This window comes from Lepisosteus platostomus, chromosome 5 (genome assembly GCF_059453375.1).
Source record: "Lepisosteus platostomus isolate fLepPlt1 chromosome 5, fLepPlt1.hap1, whole genome shotgun sequence".
Classification (NCBI taxonomy): Eukaryota; Metazoa; Chordata; class Actinopteri; order Semionotiformes; family Lepisosteidae; genus Lepisosteus; species Lepisosteus platostomus.
Genome location: NC_142615.1, coordinates 57,468,157 through 57,487,299, shown reverse-complemented (window position 1 = coordinate 57,487,299; position 19,143 = coordinate 57,468,157). Strand labels below are relative to the sequence as shown.

Here is a 19,143-nt window from a genome sequence, read left to right as displayed (position 1 = left end):
GCACCATCCAGCAGCTGTAGACGATGTTCGGGGAAGAGCTAATTCTGTTTTTAGCACAGGGAGTGAGAATGAGCTCAGTCCGGCTCCGAGCAGAATCCATCCTGGTTTGGTTACAGTGCGCCTGAGGATCTTTGGATCGCAACGTAAAAAAAACAATTGCTCACATCGTGTGACTTCCACGACAGGAAGGAAAGATATCACTTAAAAAAATCAGAACTGAAGATTTGGATCCTGGGCCTCAATTTGATCAAATTATTAAAATAATAATTATTAAAATATCAAATTGTGTTTCTGCAACATTTCGTGCACAGTATGCCATTTTTATCTAAAAATAAAACAACAGTCACAACGAGAGCTTATACGCAGTCTGGGGTATATTCCCCTTTTATATTTTTGCCACTTTATATCGAACCTGTTATACTCCCAGAAGTGCACAGTAGCTTGTACAAATGTACAATTCACCACTGGTATAAACAGATGTGTGCCCTGTTTGCCTTTGTAAGCATTTGTTTAAAAAATAAGTTCACAATACGATAAAAACACAGAAAGCACAAACTTCATAATACAACGATACAAAATCAATACCAAATCATTATGCCAATTAAGTACCTATCCTTTGAAAACAGAGAACACCTTTATATCTACAAAAAACTTGACATTTGTATGTATTTTTGAATTACAAAGCAGACAGAGTAGTCCCTTAATTCAAAGATCGGATCTTGGCCAAAACAAGACAATCAGACGTGGGCTGAATTCGGAACAGGAACCTCTACTTCGTCGTTTATTGAACTTTTGATAAATGTCTGAATGAAACAGATTCGCTTTTTTAACTCTTTGATTAAAGTACACAAAAAGCACCTTCCTTCGAGCCGGAATCGAACCAGCGACCTAAGGATTTCCTACTGACTCCACTACAGTCCTCCGCTCTACCAACTGAGCTATCGAAGGGATGTCAAGCAATGCTCCCTAGCACATACTGCCCAATGTAGTGAAATGTTCCGGGTGATTTAAATCCCACTTTGACATCAAGTTTCCAACTCGTTTCGTTAGTCTTGTTTACCTTGAATTTAAGCCACGAACCAGGATTCTACTGTATAAACTTCCAGGGATATTACAAAATGTTTGATGGGGCATCAATCATTCCAGGCGGAAATTGACTCCTTTTTTTTCTCGAGGGATCATATTAAACATTTCATTAGTATCGAGAGGAGGATCACCATGAGACACAAAACAAATAGTTTCTTTCTGTCTTTATTAGAAAGTAGCGTTTGTGCAACATTAATAATATTTTCGTGGAAATAAAGAAGTTTCGAAATGTGGTTTTGAGTTAAATATTACCGTGTTCATGTAATTAGTTTGTGTTTGTCATTACTATATATATATATTGCCATGTTACTAGAATTTGTAACTGAAGTTTACTAGTTGTGTTTTTTATGATGGTTAGACATTTGTTGATTACAATATTGTATATAATGTATAATTTGAACTACATATTTTTCAGGTGTGAATAGTTGTATATTTTAAGAATAAATGTCTAAAATAAATCATTGGCTTTATTTACTAGTTTCTATACCTATAAAAATCTTTCTTTGATGTATAATAGACCTTTAACTATATATGTATAGTAGTCTTCTAAATTTATCCGTATAATAGAACTACAACCATTTATGTATAATAAACATATAATCAATTTCATTCTAGACCAGTTACGGAGCACAGTTACACGTCTGGTATGCGTTCAATAGTCGTATATTCTACATCTTTTGCCCACTGGGATGTGCCGATTTTAACTTGGCAAACCAAGATACACATTTTCTAATGAAACCTTAATTAAAAGACAGTTTGTTTCTCGAAAGCGTGTTATGTAAAAAAAGAGAAAAACGAAAATATATGGATGGTAATCTTTCAAAGCTGAAGATTTTACTTTTGAAAAATTGACATTTTATGTACTGTATGCAGATGCATTCGCTGGTTTTAGAACTTTGCTGTACTTCCTGAATCATTTTCAGTATTATAAAGTGGGTGTAGATTTTTCTTTCAGGTTAGGACGCGAGTGTGTACATGTGTTTGATTTTCGTTTCACTGATTCTCATTGAAGATTTGGGAATTAACGACGAAAGAATCAGTTGCCTCGGAAAGCAGAAGGTTTGGTTCTCAACGATATTGAAGACACGCCCATGTAGAGCAGCGGGTGATGATTTGTGCTATAAAAGACCAAGTGCTCAAAGTGACGTCTGCGTTTACCGTTTAGACTTTTCATCTCGGGCGCACTTTTAGAAAGCAAAGATAGAGCAGTTGTGTTGAATCACATTATAGCAGCTGTCAGCAGAGTGGCGCAGCGGAAGCGTGCTGGGCCCATAACCCAGAGGTCGATGGATCGAAACCATCCTCTGCTATGTACACTTTATGCACGATTGATAAGCATACCATCAGTTTAATGAAGTGCATTAAAACTGTTTTTTTTTCTCGTGTGTATGAAAGCTTCACACTTAAGGTACTCTTTCATCTTTACCAATAGCAGATGCCCAAATGTATCTTTGGTTGTTCTGCGATCCTTCATAGTTTCCTCAATTCCTTCAAATGAACATCCATATCAAAGCAATTATGTATATATATATATTACAATTAAGGTACATATTAAAAATATCAACGCACATTTGTATAATGCTCATTTAATAATGATTGTCAAGGATTGTCAAGTTCTCCAACAAATCTGTGTTCTAATTTTAAAATATTTTTGCTAAGGATACAACGGGTGTATAAATGAATTCTCCCAACAGCCAGTTAAAGAAAAATTCCACACGTGAAGATGGTTTTCTTGGACATTGACTTAGGTACTTATTTGTTTACTTGTTGTAGTTGCACACGAGTAAAACACGAAGATTTCCTGCAACATTCAAGAGGGTTTGCGAAGAAATCCCTTCAATTTTTAGGGGAGATTATGTTTACATCATCACAATCTGAAGCGCGTCCCTGAGTGCGTTTGACCCACCAGCCCTTTGTTTAACAGCTGCACAGGGACACATTCCCGTTGCTTTTCACAAATCACTGGCATTTTTTTTGCAGCATTTCTTCTGTCCTGAGAAGCAAGATTTGTATTTTATTTTTCAGAAGTTGTATGAATTTCTTGAAGTTCAGAAACAACTTGTTCCAGAAAAGAAATGAACACTTGCTTCAAAGTAAATCAAGACATATGTGTCTCTTGCTGTGTGTGCTTTTATCTGTCCATCTCTCTCCTCTTCTCTCTGGCAGTCTGTGCAGAGTATCTGAAGGGGATGTAACACCACTTGGAAAAGAAGAAAAATTATCAGGAAAAATTCTCTGGAAAATTCTTAGGCAGAATAAAAACTCATTATTCTCTTCTCAGTCAGATTCACAGCTCAGGCTCACACTCACACAGGATCTCAACTCTGTACTGCTCTCAATCCTCATAATCCAGAACCAGAAGATATTCAGACAATCAGTGCTGCTACATGAACAATATCAAACAGAACAGCCTGGACTCATGTCACATTTCCCCCTTTTATCCTTCCTCCCAGCCCTCTTAGAGACATAAAAAAGCTCCTGGTTCTCCTCTCTGTGAACTGGGCTCAGGGGTCACTGATCTGGCAGTTGTGGGCTCTGTTCCAGGTCGAAAGCAAGAAGGTTCTATTAACCCTTTCCAGGACTTCCAGCCCTTCAGCATTACTTTCTTTACTGTATGTCAGCCTCCCAAAATGTTTATAAATGTTATATAACACATATGAGTGTGGAATTATCTTATTATTTATATATAGTATGTAATAAACATTTTTTGACGCTTGTGATCGAATCTATGATTCTTATGAGTGTGCCCTCCATAAAGGTAGCACAGATATAACGTGCCAAGTTTTCAGAGAACCGCATTAAATACAGGTCAGAAGAAGGCGACAAAGTGTCCGCTAGGCAGTTCAGCGATTTCAACGGTGTTGTCTGTTGACACCCGACGTTCTCCAAAAGAGTAAGGTGTTGGGAGTGTGGCTGGGTGGTCTAAGTGCTGGGTTTATGCTCCATTTTCTTCGCTGGGTTAGGTTTGAATCTTGCCGCTGCTAAGTGTTGGTGGGTTGACCTTCCTTCTATTGCGAATTCAATGGGTAAAAGCTTTGCTTGACAGTCTGTCGAGAGACTGAACTAGGTGTTTCAAGATAATCTTTGTCAGCTTAACATCAAGGTATAAAAAAGCCTCATTTTGTGTTCCAACAGCAATGCTCTTTGGTCCCTTTAGCATTATGCAAGGAACAACATCTGCCGTGATCACTTTTGAGTCAGTGTGAATCGTAGTGTGCCGCAATTGTTTTTTAAATTGGTTTTGTAGGCATGGTGCATTTGTCTGTGAAACTTGAATGCTGTGCTTTTTCACGCAGAATCATCGGCAGGAGCAAAGCTTATTCAATCTTTGCGCACAGCGCTCCATTAGAAATACTTTGTCAAAGTTTTGAAGAAATTGTGGGATTCTCTCCACACGTTCACATCGCGTACCTCAGACAACACCACCATTCGATGGGAAATTGATTCTGCTTCTTGCAGTTGTTCCTGTGGTTGCAGTAGTTACAAAGTTGCACTTTACTCCACCTTCTGCTATAGTATTCACTGGGTGAGCTTCATCATTGGCTCAGAAAGGTCAACTGTGCTTCGGAAAAAATCAGCTGCAGTGTCATTATTTTTTTGGTGAGTATGGCTGTCTTTTAAAGCACATGAAAAACACGAGTTTGTGGATTTCTCCAAATAGCAATGAATTCAGTTAAGCAGTGCTTTACTGCTTTCAGAGGGTCTTTTATCGACGCTGCTATAGTAGAGAAGTGACATAATCACAAACGCAACCATTTGTGCTGGCTGTTTCACTAAGTATTAAGCTTTTTCAACTATCACATGATTTTAACTAATATAACATCATCTCCAGGAGAGCACCTCGCACTGCTCACTGAGCTGATGTATGTGCCCATTTCTCAAAAATTAAATATCATCTGAACTGATTTTTTCTATTTTAAATGCTTTCCTACTCTTTTAATATTTCAGTTAAAACTTTTATTTTGAAGTACTTTCCATTGATATTAATCCTAGTCCCGATGAGCGATTCTGGGACATGGTGTACCTTGAATAATGTTGTAGTGTGCTCTCTGAAGGCACCAGTTCTGTGGGGTTTGGGCATTTACTGGGACAATTATTAATTGTAGCAGTAAATCACAAAATTGATTCTTTTGATGGCTTTAGAATCCAACCATGCGATATAACTCAAACAACGCACACACAGGTACTAATACACGAGGATACATTTATTAATACATAGAATATGCATGTAAACCTAACAGATCTTATCGAGAGGGTTATCAGAATACAAAAGGTATATATTCCGTCAGTTACGAAGAGTTACATATATCAAGAGGACAAGTATATCATTCATTTATCATTCATTTAGACCGTTTCGTGATTGAACTTGGTTACAACTTCTACATTAGATACTCAAAACAAGTACTTAAACTCTTAGGAATTAAATTGATATCAACTGGTTGGAATAACAATTGAATTCTCGAGCTGTAATGCATTGAAGTTGAATACTCATCCAATCTCTGGGGATTAAGATCTCCTGCGGGCTCTCTGGCTCCGTGCCAGGCTGTGCTGTGCAGCTTGCGACAGTGTGCTGCTGATGCTCACTGACCGGCTAGTCAGTGTTGGCTTTAACTAGCAAAGTTAAGGAGAAAAGATGACTGTGGGTCCCAGCAGGTCAGGAAGAGGACCGGTTCGTTCCTGATGAAGAGCTAGTTCTGAATAGTGATTCAGCTGTCCACAGTTCTGACCTGTTCACGAGGCCTGCTGCTGGTGCTAACCTCGGGTGGATCCTCTGGTTACTCTCTGGCAACCTCCGCTCTAGACTCTTAGAACAAAGGAAAGTTCTGGCACTCAGACGCACTGGCTGTTCCGTGGTTGTCCAGGCTGAGTCTCAGGATGGTCAGGAGGCGCGCTGCGAGAATGTCCTGCCCTTGGAAGCCTTCTACTCCTGGGCCGTCCTGCCCTGGAATTCTCCTTTGAATTATCTTTAGAAAAGTCCACAGAATTCTCTCAGGCCCTCCGTGTTGCCTGTTTTTACCTGGAGGAACTTCAGCTCGTTCATTGGCTGAAAGTTCCATGGGCATCAGAGTCCCACATGGGTTACTCGGCCCTACCAGTCCCTGATTGGTTGATCAAGGTGAGATATGAGTCATTTACTCCTGACACCTAGGAATGCAGTCCAGATGTCCATCTGGCACTCCCTAGACAGATAGGCACCAATGGATGACCATTGATCATGATAGCCAGGCTTAGCTAAGGGCATCCCCATTTGGGAGCTGTCCCTTATCAAAAGAAAACATCTTTAAAACAGCCTGCATGAATAGTTTCTCTGTGGTGCAGCCTGTGAAGGGAGAGATGAGGCCTCATTTGGGAAAGCACAGAAACACTTAATTCTGTCTTATTAACAAGCATTGCCGCTACAATGTTCTTATAGGTTTTGGTTTGGAAAAGTGCGCTCTCCAGAAGCTACCGAAACCTCTAATGGTCGCACAAAGCTTAATGCAATAGCAACGTTTGGGGTTCAAAAAGAATATTACTTGCTATGAATACGAACACTGTTACATGAGGCGCGTAAGGACTATTTTAGCTCAGATCATCAATGTATCTTACATTTCTACTCCATTAATATCGCTATTGAGTGCTAAAGGTAGGTCCTGGCAATACTTCATGAGATCTTCGTAAGAACACCTAAAAAAATATATTTCCAGTGCTGAACAAAAAGTAAAAAATACCGATTATGTGCAACTGATAAAATCTCTCTTCCAGGGATGTTGTAGCCACATGCAAATTACTTCATCAGCTTTAAAAGTTTCTTTTGCATTTATAAGACGATCAGCATGACACTCAAAACATACCTGTATTCAGTAAGCGCTGAGTCTGCTGGCTGAGCAAGTTGCCTCCTCACACACAATAGCAGCCCTAAAGCTAAGATAAATGAAGAGAAATTGCTTTTATTGGGCACTTTTCATATCCGATGAGCTTGACATCTCCCAAGGGTGACGGAGTTCTTTTGTGACACTGCTTTTCCCTTTTATCTTCTTTCTGTACTCTGATGGAAAAAAAATGAGAAAGCATGTAAGGGAAAAATGTATTTTTTTCATGGAGAAAAAACGTGCACCAGGAAATGTTTTGTTTTGAAGAAGTGATTTAACATGATACATGACCTAATTTACTGTAGCAAATGCTCACACTGCAAGGTCTGCTTTACTACAAGAGAGAAGTAGAGTGAAGATGTCATAATTTCACTGCCTTGTTGAAGAAAACATTTTTTCTTTGAATTCTAAATCAATCAGAATTTCAGAGTGACACACAAACCCTTTGTCTGTTTTAAAGATATGATATTTTAAAACTGATAAAAATGTAGAAAACACGTTTCCCACTTAGAAATTTTAGATGGGGTGGTGTATTACTAGTTGAAGTGCTGAACTCACCATGGTGCAATTCGGTTACATGATTGGCCGGTGGTTTAATGGATAGCGCATCTGATTTTGCATCATGAGATTGTAGGTTCGACTTCTACCGGATTCGTGTGATTTTAAATCAGGCTCCTCAGAAATAGATGTCCATTATGTGAATGAACCGCACCTGAAAGCAAACGTTGGGTCGGGTTTCCTTTCTTTCCTGCATGAAATAGCAAATTGTTTCAAAAAGCACCAGCTAATGTCCAATAGCATTGGTCATTTTAATTAACATGAATATACTGTAAGGTCTTGGTACATGGGAGTGGATTTCATCCACAATTTAAAAAAGGGCAAATAATATTTATTTTATTTAATACAAAAGTGACCTAAAACTCTGTAACTTTCAGGTTAGCTTGAACCTGTAATAAAAAAGGGGCCTGAAACTTCCGTTCTGTGATGTAACTGTCTTTAAAGTCGTACGTGATGTTTCACGGATGTGCAGTGTGCCTTTTCTCTTGTCGTGTTCAAAATAACTTGCTGTGCAATCTCTTGAATGTGTGTTCTGTACTGCTCTGTTATTTTATTTAGATTATCTATGTGGTATACAGATAAAACTGGATTGTATGGTGCACCAGCTGAACCTGAAAACACATCAGCCGATCTCGACATGATTCGAACACACAACCTTCTGAGGTGGTGTCAGATGTGCTACCATTGCGCCACCAGGTTACTCCATACAAGTGCTTTTAATTCCCCCAAGGAGAAAAATCAGCGTCCCTGAAAAAGTCTTCTTCCCAGACCACAGATTATTCTTCCTGTCTGGCTCTCACACAGAGAGCAGACACACCGACTCCAATAATGTGTTTACTACATCTATAGATCTGACCCCCTACAGCCCTGATATTCCTGGACAGGATCTCATATTGAGCAGTATTTCTCGCGTTGTGAACTTACAGTGTGTACACAATGCACTTTATACACAAAGTAAGTGTTTTTGTAACTCTAGGACGTTTTGTGAAAATGTTACTGGCATGCCAAAATTGAACCCTCAACTGAACAGTCCCACCCCCCTCAGTTTTGGATAAAAGGTTTGGATAAAAAGTTTTTGAACACTTTCACTTAACTTGCGCCGTAAAAAATAGTTGTACTTTGTCAATGGTCAGATAACTACACTAACCCCGAATTCACAGTTACTACATCGGACTATTTGATGTGCAGGAGGGCTATCCGTCCAGGAACAGCATGTTACATAGTGTCTATGTTTTGGGGTGTCAACATTATTACGACCTTATTTGCTCAGGTGGACCACTGCCTTGCAGTAGTTTATCCTTATACTTATAGTACAATCGTTATATAACTAGGACTGTAGTTATAGAAGTTTGTACTTTCTGTTGGTTTTACAATGATTTCTTAATGATTCAGAACCTCGTTACCGTTGATGTTGCTGCAAAAAAGAACACATATGGTTGATGCTCCAGGCAAAAATAATCACGTGAGTTCTGATGAACGTGGAACTGTTTTTCGTCGCTAAATACCAGATTGCTTGTCGTTATCTTCTGACATGAAATACTAATCAGTGGCATGCTTGCGAGAATTCACTTGGATGGTTGCAACGGCTTAATTTATTAATTTTCCAATTAATCTTTGATCGATTTAAAAAAGTCTTGAAGCTGGTAGGCTAGGGAAGAAGCACTGTTTGAGTGCACTGAGAAAAATGTGCTACTGTGCCGTGCTGCTCCAGTAGCGCAATTGGTCAGGGTGTGGTGCTTTTGTAGTGGAGTCATACCAAGGTTGTGAGCTCAATCATCACGTGGAGTACTGTAGGTTCCGTTTTCAGCTGCAGAATTTAAGTTGGTTCTTGTGTTACTTTTTCCTCTCAATGGAGCTGTATTAATGCAGACACACTTGCTTCCATGTCAAGTTATTTTATCGTTGCTCACAAACCAACACACTGCAGACACCTCTGATATTGTCACTGCTTGTGGGCCACATGTTCCTGCTGTCAGCCTACCATGATCATACACCTAATAGAAATATTACTGCTGTAGTACAGGAGCGAACAAACGAAACAAAAGCACACCAAGTTTAAAAAGGTCAAAATGTGTCAAAGCCCTTCCTCGAGGAGAATGGGGTTCAAACCTACTTGTGCAGAGTATCATGTATTAAGAGGAGATTGCCTTAACCACTAGGCCACCTCCATACACACTTCAGCCCCCTCCGGACATGAGTTGCCTCTTTCCCCATACTCAAGGGTAATTTTCCTCTTCCACCTACAATTTCAACATTTACCTTGGGAGATGTCAAACCACAGAGCCTGTGCTGCGCTTCAGTGTTAGCTGTAGTGGACAGCCCATTGAACATAAAAAGCATATTGAGCTCCTTGGACATAAGCCATTTCTCGTCACTTGCTCAGCGAGCAGGCTCAGCGCACACTGAATACAGGTGTCTCAGAGCAATTGAGATGTGTCCAAGTGGCTGTAAAAGGGATATTTGATGCCAGTGCTGTGGCTTAGTTCTCCGACGGCAGGCATAGCGGCGCGCCGGTTGGAGTATTCTCGGTCGCATTTAATGGCAACGTCATGGCAACATCAGCTCAAACCACCAAATGGAGACGGGCGTGCCGACAAGCTGACCCTGCTGATGCGGGATTAACACTAGGATAAGAGAATGCTGTGGCTTAGTTGGTTAAAGTGCCTGTTTAGTAAACAGGAGATCCTGGGGTTGAGTCTCAGTGGTGCCTGTCTTGCCACACAGTTTATCATTATGGACAGCAACATGCTTCTACATTAAATTTAATGGAAGTGTTCATTCAATTTTTGGAACAACTTGTTTTTTAAAAAATCCATACAAATTCCGAAAGATAAAATATTCATCTGTTTTGTCAGTGCGGAGGAATTACTGCCAGCTGGCAAGGAAACAAAAACGATTTTTTTGTCTTTAGCCAAAAACCTGTGAATGTAGAAGAAAGGTGATGTGTGCGTTAGTTTCTATGGCACAGTCAGTCAGCGTATCCTTCAGTTAAACATGACGTTGGTAAATCAAAAGTCCCCAGAGACGCATTTCAAATTAATCCGACCTCAACACCGTCTCCCCAAAAAAGATGGGGTTTCTTTGGATGTCCTCAAGCATCCTGATAGTTGCAGATATTTCAAACTTTTGGCACAAGTCAAACTACAACAAGTTAATAGTTGAGCGCCTAAGTCAATATCACCGGGAATGTGACTATGTAAACTTAAATAGTATTCAAAATACTGCAATTTTGTTGTCGTTTAAAAAGATATTTTAGCTGGGGATCCTCAAATGATGAGGGTAGAAAAGAGAACTATTCGACACCATCAGGAGTGCTTAACGTGTGATAAAAGTGTTTTTTAATCACAAAGTGAAAATAGTGAATTTGTCTTTCACTTAGATCATTAAACAATGAAGGAGAGGCTCGTGTTCCGAATTCACTTCGTGTCTCATTGTCTTGCTTTGATTTTTAAAATGTACACTGTTGACTATACACTCTTCCTAACATGATTAAAGAGCCGATTTTAGTTCAGAGGTAAAGCATCTCATGCATCGTATGAAGCTCTGTTTTCTATCACCAGCGTCTCCACTCTGGATTTCTTTTTAAGCGCAATATATTTTCTGTGATTTCTTTCATTTGAATTCCCTCATGTGTGAATTTCAGCGCGACACATAAACTCGTTTGTTTTAAAGAGATGCAATTTTTAAAACAGACAAAATGAAAGAATTATTAACTAAATACACATAGAAAACGTGAACCTAATTGAGAAAATTTGGACTGGGGCGATGTATTATTGTAGCGGCGCAAGCTCACAGTGGTGCACTTAAGGAATGCAGTACAAGGGTCAGTGGCGTATTGGATAACGCATCTGATTACGGATCAGGAGACTGTAGGATCGTAATGCTCTTAAACCCAGTACCATAACCGTAGTGTGTTCATTCCGACACAACCTTTCTATCGACTGAATAAGCCTCCTGTTCCATCTCCATCTTCTTCCCACACATTCCGGCTATTTCAGCACCGTTATTGTTGGACTACAGTCACAGATACGTAAGGGACACTATTCCGAAGAACCGTCTTCAATAAATAACGTTGCAAAAGGTAACAATAAGGCTTTCTTAACATAACCTTACATTTGGCCGTACAATACAATTTTCTATACCCTCAAATAAAAAAAAATCTTACTGCTTTCTAATGAGAAACACAAGTGTAGTGTCAAATCACAAAAAATAATACAACAAATATACTAAATTAACACCCAGATATGACAACACACAGCTATGACAGAACACATTGAAGACTTAAAAGCCCTTTAAATTTTTATTTCCTTAATTTCCATTCTCTTCCCTCCCCAGGATAACTGAAAACTAACTATAATAAAGACTGTATATGCATTACTTGTAATACAGCTACTAATAAAGATATACATGGAACTTAATTATTAATAAATAACACTTTTATTAATAAATACGTGTAATGATAACATTCATTGTGAATATTTGTGGTGTCTGGAAAGCAATTTTAGTTAAATATAATAATAATTTTCAAGCAAGTGGTGCATAAGCTTGTTACTTAATGAGTACTTTATATCCATTACATTCAAGACAGTTCTAATGTGATCAATTGTTCTGCTTAGTCTGCTACTGAGTTGCTTAAAACCTATGAAGAGGTGGTTTAAGCTAGACTCCTAATGCAGTAACATCTAACGGGCATCAGCTGTTATTTTAGGTTTGTTGCAATTGAGAACAGGTTTAGTACAGAGTTGCTGACAAATTTCAGCTGAGTTTATTGTATATAAGTTTATTGCAATTGACCCATTGTAACTCTACCAATCAGCAGCAAGGAAAAACAAACTTCACTTGTGCCTTTTAAAAAAAGGGAAACAGAGTAGTAGTTTATGTGGAAATTTCAGGTACAATGTAAGAAATAAAGTTAACTACTCCCATAGTAATGCGTGGGGTCCAATCAATAGAATAAAAAAATGTTGTAACCCGAAAACACAACAAACACAAAACAAGAAGTCTTCTAGGAACCTACGTAAATCCCTGTAGTAGTCTAACAACTACGAAAAAAACAAACAAACGCAACAACTTCAAAAGAAAAAGAACATTAAAAAGGAGCTGCGTCAGCAAGCGTCAGGCTTCAAAGGAAAAAGTCAAGGTTTATTCCATGCTGAAAAGAGAAGGAAACACAATGTTCCAGCTGTGGAGCCTTATTTGATTGTGACTCAAAGTCAAAGTCACAATCACACACAATAAACCTTTACTTCTTCGTTTGATGTTAATTTATCTCCATCAGATACCTGATAGTATCTAAACTTGACAGTTGCTTTCAGTAGCTAAAGACACTGCTCTACGTGAGGCTCGAACTCACAACCGCAGCATAACTCCGCTATGCACTGCTGTATAAGTACCATGAGCTGACCGATTGTGCCACTGGCCCCGTGCAAGGTGTGCTCCTCATACAGACTGACGCTGCAGAAACACAGGGTGAAAACTGTTTCGGTTGTGGATCCATCTATACATGGGGAACACTAAAATAGCAAGGAAAATACAAGAAAAGAAACTGAAAGAATTGTGCTAACAGCAAAGGGGGACGGAGGGAGGTGGTCGGACAAGTAAATCAGCCTGGCAGATTATTTGTATCGACATTTTTTGAGTCAATCAGCAAACAGATTTCTCTTCATGTGCCTTAAACTGTGCAGTTTGTATCTTCGTTGTAGGTTTTTTCAGAAGTCCAGTAAACTGACAAAAATGGAAAACAAGCTGACGCACCCCGTCGTGAAGACCCTCTGTAAGGTGATTACACGTTTCATTTTCAAGTCGCCTACTTTACAGGCAATTGCAGACCGGACACTGAGAGAAAGCATGAGAAATGGCTTCAATTTCAATTCACGAGGAATGACAGCAGCTGAAAGCTTGGGAGAAATTAGAATCGTTTATTGCGATGTGGAGATTTGGCGTAACCCGCTTGGCTGAGGGCCAACCTCCCGGCCGTTGGACGGGGAGGATAGGACCCCCAAAAGAACCAAGCGGGACCCCCAGTCACCAGTGCAGAAAAACAAAAACAAAAGATTATTGGACCAATTCAGCTGAGGAGAGAAAGTGCCTGCTTGAGGATACCGGGGTTAGTTTTAATGTATGCATGGTAAGCCTCGGAGGATCAACGGCCGAGTTGCTTGATGAGATACTCGGGTATGCCTTGGCGAGCGGCGGAGGATGCGGCCCCTGATCTAAAGGAGTGCCCGGAGAATTGTTTAGGAGGGTATCATGATACGGCCCTTCTCATTTGCGAACAGAGGGGCAGTAGGCAAAGCTCCGGCAGAGGTGCGAAGATGTGCGTAATGGGATAGAGGCTCGTAAGGGCTTACGTAGGAACAGAGTTTGAAATAATAGATGAGAGTGGCAGATCTGAGTTGGTTGGTTTTGCTTTTCTTGAGATAGAAGGTCAGTGTCTCGGAAGATGAGATGGAGATGTTGGATAAGCAGGGTTGAGGAGAAGGATCGAAGGATGTGGAATTAGCGGTAATTTCGGAGCACCTTAGGAAGATAAAGAAGGCTAACAAGAATAAAGATTCAAGAGGGCGGTCGACCCAGGGTGAGTGGTAACCGGACGACGTTGATGCAGGATTCAAGGATGTCTGAGGTAAGTGGTGCGCGTAGGTTCGGAAGTGATTTTCAAGCCACTGAAAAGCCTTTAAGGAGAGTGATTCGAGGGTGGATAAGGGACGGATCGTGCCGAAAAGGAGTGGATGCCGCACAGGTATACTTTGGTGGTGGATGCTCGTACCTTGAGTGAGTTTCTACGATAGCGAACGAAGGATGATGCGGTGAGAATGTCGAAAGAACAGAATTTTATGTTCGCAGAGAGGTGGAAGGATTGGAAGCCCTTTCAGGCAGTGCAGTAAGAATCGAGAGTTCAAGGGGCGATAGTTTGCTGGGCCGGCTGGAGATAGCGATGGAAAGGATAATTCGGAGGAACGTGAGTTCCGAATAAGGAGATACTGAGCACGGGTTCGGTCTTGCATCGGGTGCCAAGTTCCTGAAGCGAGAGAGAGAGAGTCAGCTATCTCATTAAGGTGACCTGGAATGTGAGCAGCTACGCGAATGAATTGATGTGTGAGAGAAATCCATTTAAGGCGGCAGAGGAATTTCATGATGGATTGGGATGAAGACCTTCCTTTGTTGATTATATGAACTACTGCATGGATGGCCGAATGGATGAGGATGGTTTATGTTTCCAATTGTGGCCCCAAAGAGAAGCAGCAACGACAATTGGAAATATTTCTAACAAGGCTGATGACTGGTTGGCGAGAGGGATTGGAGAGAAATCAGGAGGCCAAGGGGCCGCAAACCATTGGCCTTTGTAATAGCCTCCGAAACCGACTGAGGGGGCTGCGTTTGTGAAAAGCTGGATATCTTCAGTGTCAGAGAGGAGGTCATCGTAGAAAAGAGATATGCCATTCGAGTTGGCCAAGAAAAGCTGCCAAAGCCTGGGCTCGGATTTGCAGTTGGCTGAAGGGCTTACGTGGTGGTAAAGAGAGGGCACGGAAGAGGCGAGGTCGAGAAGGTAGACCGTCCTTGAGGGATGATACGCATGGCGTAATTGAGGTGGCCGAGCGGAGAGAGAAGTTCCCTCTTTGTGCGAAATTTGGCAGAAGAATAGATAGAGATATACATCTGGATCCTGTCGATTTTGTCGCGAGGCAGGGAAGCGGAGAAATTGATGGAATTGAGGGTGATCCCGAGGAATTGGATTATATGAGAGGGGCCAGTTGTTTTGTCCATGGCAAGGGGTACCCCTAGTTTCCTAAAAAACGGAAAGAAGTGTGGTGGAGGCTCTTGCAAGTGGGGTGTGAGGAAAGTCTATGGTAAGGAAATCGTTGAGAAGGTGGACGAGAAAAGGAAGCTTATAGTTATTCGAGGGGATCCAGCCGAGAGCTTCGGCTAAGGTACCGAAAATGTTTTTTTTTTTGGGCTACTCCTACGTCCGAAGGTAAGGCGGACTACAAAGAACTTGTTCTGCCAATGAACTCCGAAGAGGCGCCAGAGGTCTGGGTCAGGAGGCATAATTTTAACGGCACTGGAGATGTTGGCGTTAGCGAGCCAGGCGCCCAGACGAACCGCTATACCAATGGGATTGATGTGGTATGCGGGGAATGGGGAAGAGTCAAGTGGGCCAATCGTGAAACCATTCTCGACTTTGGATGCTAGCAAGGAATCAACGGACTGGGGATCGGCGGTGGCAGATTGCAATTTTTTTTTTGCAAAAGACAAAGGAAGAAGGAAGTGTGCACGGGCCTGGTGAAAATCTGAAGGAAAGGCCATCGAGTAAGATGTGGGTGGAAGAGGGGTCGGGGTGATGGAGCAGGCCGAAAACAAGAGTGGGGATGTCAATTGGGGTAGACAGAAAAGCCAGTAGTCTTTTGGGAACGCTGAAGGTGGAGCGAGCATGGAAGGGGCCGGCAGGGGCAGGCAGATCGAGCATGAGCTTCGCCGCAGAAGCTGCGAATGTGAAGGAAGCGACGAAGGGGAGAGGTACGTGTAGAGGAATTGAAGATGTTGGGAATTTGTTGGCCTCTGATCATCACGATGGGGCGACTGCGAACATCTTTGGACCGGGAAGGTTTGAAGAAGACCTGGCGGGAGAATAGATGCTGTGGGGGAGAAGGGGCGGAGTCGAGGTTGGGCTTGCGGACGGTACCTGGGCAAAGATTTGATGAATGTGTCCAAGAGGAACAGAAGTCGCAGGAAAGAGCTTGGACACCAGTGAAAGTGCGACAGTAAAGCTCAATGTCCAGGGCTCCCCAGTAGGTGCGCTGGTTCCGTTGGAGTAGGCGGGCAGCGGCCTCGGCCAAGAACCGCTTATGGTAATCGTAGAACAGGGAGCCCTCGAAAAGGACAGATAGATCGGGGATGCTGTGCATGTAATCGTCGAGTTCCTGACGACGTTGGGGAAAGGCGGAGCACGTGATGTCGTGGAAAATGCTGAAAGCCAAGCAGAAGTCGGAAATTCGAAGGACTGAAGCAGAGTGAGGGTCAGAAGATTTGAGTAATGGAAATCAAGCCGCAGTCGACTGTTCTAGAATCGGAGTTGTAAGTGGAAGAAGAGAGAAAGTGAGCTAGATTGACGTCTGCACCTCAGAATTTGCTGCCGGAGTGGAAAGGGAATGGGAGGAGGACTAAACTTTAGTGTGTTAGGAGGAGCTGGGAGAGGAACGGCTGTTCAGACAAAAAAGTCCTTAGTAAAGGGGAGATTGGAATCCAGGGCCGAAGGCATGGGATGACGGATGCCGTGTTGGACACCGGGGAAGGGAGAAGATGAGGAGAGAAGAAGAGCGGAAAGCAGATTGTGGTAGGAGGGGTTTGACGGATCTGGGGCCTGAAGCTCGGTGGCTTGGGATATGGAAGCCGAAGACTGCTGGGAATTGAAGCAGGAGCGAAGGCTGCGTTAAGGACTGAGGAGGCTGCCGAGTCGTCTTGGACGCCAGGGGGTGGGGGAGGGTAAGGGCCGCCTGCTAGCTGAGCTGGGGGTCGTTTACTAGCTGGCCTTCGGGCCGTGGAGACAGCAGCATGGGCCAAAAGAAAAGAAACCGGGGCCGAAGGCACCAAGCTGGCGGAGCTTGAGCCGTGTTGGACGCCGGAGGTAGAGACAGGAGAGTGCAGAAATTAGATTAAGCGGAGAAGGGGGGGGAGGGGCGTGAGCCTGGGGCCTTAGACTCGGCAGCAAGGAGTTTAGGGCAGGAGGCTGGGTGGGAGAGGCTAGGTGCAGTTGTTCAGCAGAGGAATGGATTGCTTGGGGGAAGAGACAGACACGGATATATCAGGACAAGACAAGACAGAAGATGCGACAGGCAGAGGCGCGGGCGGCCTCGGGGTCCTCACGTTGGGATGAGTGGCGGCGGCGCGGGTGATGTCATCAGAGAGCGCCGGGGGAAGCTGGGGAGTTGATGTTTCCTTGTGTAGACTGCGGTTAAGTACGGGGAAAACGAAGCTTTTTTTTTTTTTTTTTTGGAAGCGTTTCTTTTAAAATGGACGCCATGTTTTCGAAGTATCCTCTGGAGGCTTGCTACGGTCCGGTTGGAAATCGCGAGAGATGATCCAGGAGAAGGGGGACATCCTCAAGAGAAGCGGGGGTTATTTGGAGATTTTGCCGTGGAGGAACGGGAAGGCTGGGTTTGTAATGAGAGAGGGACTGCGACGGCGGAACGCAGTCTTCGACGAGGAGTTGGATCTTGTGAGGACTGGCTGGGAGATGAGCGGCGCTGATGTTGCACGGCGGCTGAAGGAGGCGATGAGACGGAGGTGAGGGGAGCTGTGGGGGGTGGACTGGACGAGAAGGGGAGGAGAGTCTCCTGCGCTGCAGAAAAGGTCTTCATCGGAGCGGCGGATTTGTAGATCCATGAGAAGGGAGCACGGATTTGAGCTAGGCAAAAACAAACCATGCGGAAAACGAACGAGGAAGAGGAGAGGGTGACGTTTGATATTTATGGAGACCGGTTGCTTACGTCGGGATTAGTGAGAATTGCAGCAGCTGTGTCGAATGAGCGCGGCTGCCTTCATTCCTCCCGAACTTTCATTAAAAACTCCATCAGTGTCTTCTCTCTCACATGATCCGGAGCGCAGGAGCTTATATCGTTCAAATGTTATTGATTGCTGATCGTTCAGTGGGGGTCCGGATGTGTCTGTGCGGCTGAAACCGAACGGCACCGTCCCAGTGGGCAGTGATTCGTCGAATATACGTATATATCACGGCGAAAATACGGCTATACTTATATATACGTTGCCGCGACGTATAATCAACGTTGAATTGCAACCGTAAAATCGACAACGTTAATAAATGCATATATAACGTCGAAAACACATCTCACACAGTCCCTGAGGCTTTTTACTGTTAATCTCTTGTGTGCCGCAACTAGGAGTATACAGCAATCTGCATCGTGCACGAAGTAAATTATTTTTGCAGTAATTACTTTATTTACACGTGTATACTAAATATAGTAATTAATATAGTCCCACCCTACATCAACATTAAAAGAAATTAAGGAGCACAAAATGCATTACTTGAAGAATGCATATGCAAGGCAGGGGGCCAGGAGATCTGGACACTGAAAATAATAAGTTTCTGGTTCTAATTGTTAGGACAATTAGACAGGGTTTGCAAATGGTGGACAAAAATCGTCTTAATTTCCATTGTAATATTTTTTTTCTTGGAAATGTAGAAGTTGTGCATTTTAAAATTTATATTTGAATCAAAATGTGTTTTTGTTTTAGTGCGTTAATGTAATTAGTGTTTGTCATTACTATACAGTATATTGCCATGTTACCAGAATTTGTAGCTGAAGTTTAAGACTAGTTGTGTTTTTTATGATTATTGCCCATATGTTGATTGTTGATCGATTGTATACAATGTATAATTTGAAATACAGATTTTTCAGGTGTGAATGTGTATTTTCTAAATAAATTTCTAAACCAAATAATTGGCTTGATTTACTAGTTTCTACACCAGTAAAACCTATCTTTGATGTATAATAGACCTCTACTCATAAACGTATAATAGACCTCTAACCATATACGTATAATAGTCCTCTAAAGTTATCCGTATATTAGACCTCTAAATTTATCCATATAATAGAACTCCAACCATTTATGTATAATGAACATCTAA

At 42.1% G+C, this 19,143-nt stretch overlaps 2 non-coding genes across 2 annotated transcripts; one reads left to right on the top strand and one right to left on the bottom strand.

Moving 5' to 3' along the window:
* Window positions 1-860: 860 nt before the first annotated feature.
* trnay-gua (transfer RNA tyrosine (anticodon GUA)) lies at window positions 861-948 on the bottom strand. The gene is given in 2 exon segments: window positions 861-896; window positions 912-948. It is a non-coding gene; the product is annotated as a tRNA-Tyr (tRNA).
* A 1,376-nt stretch (window positions 949-2,324) lies between these two features.
* On the top strand, window positions 2,325-2,396 carry trnam-cau (transfer RNA methionine (anticodon CAU)). The gene has a single exon. It is a non-coding gene; the product is annotated as a tRNA-Met (tRNA).
* Window positions 2,397-19,143: the final 16,747 nt, after the last annotated feature.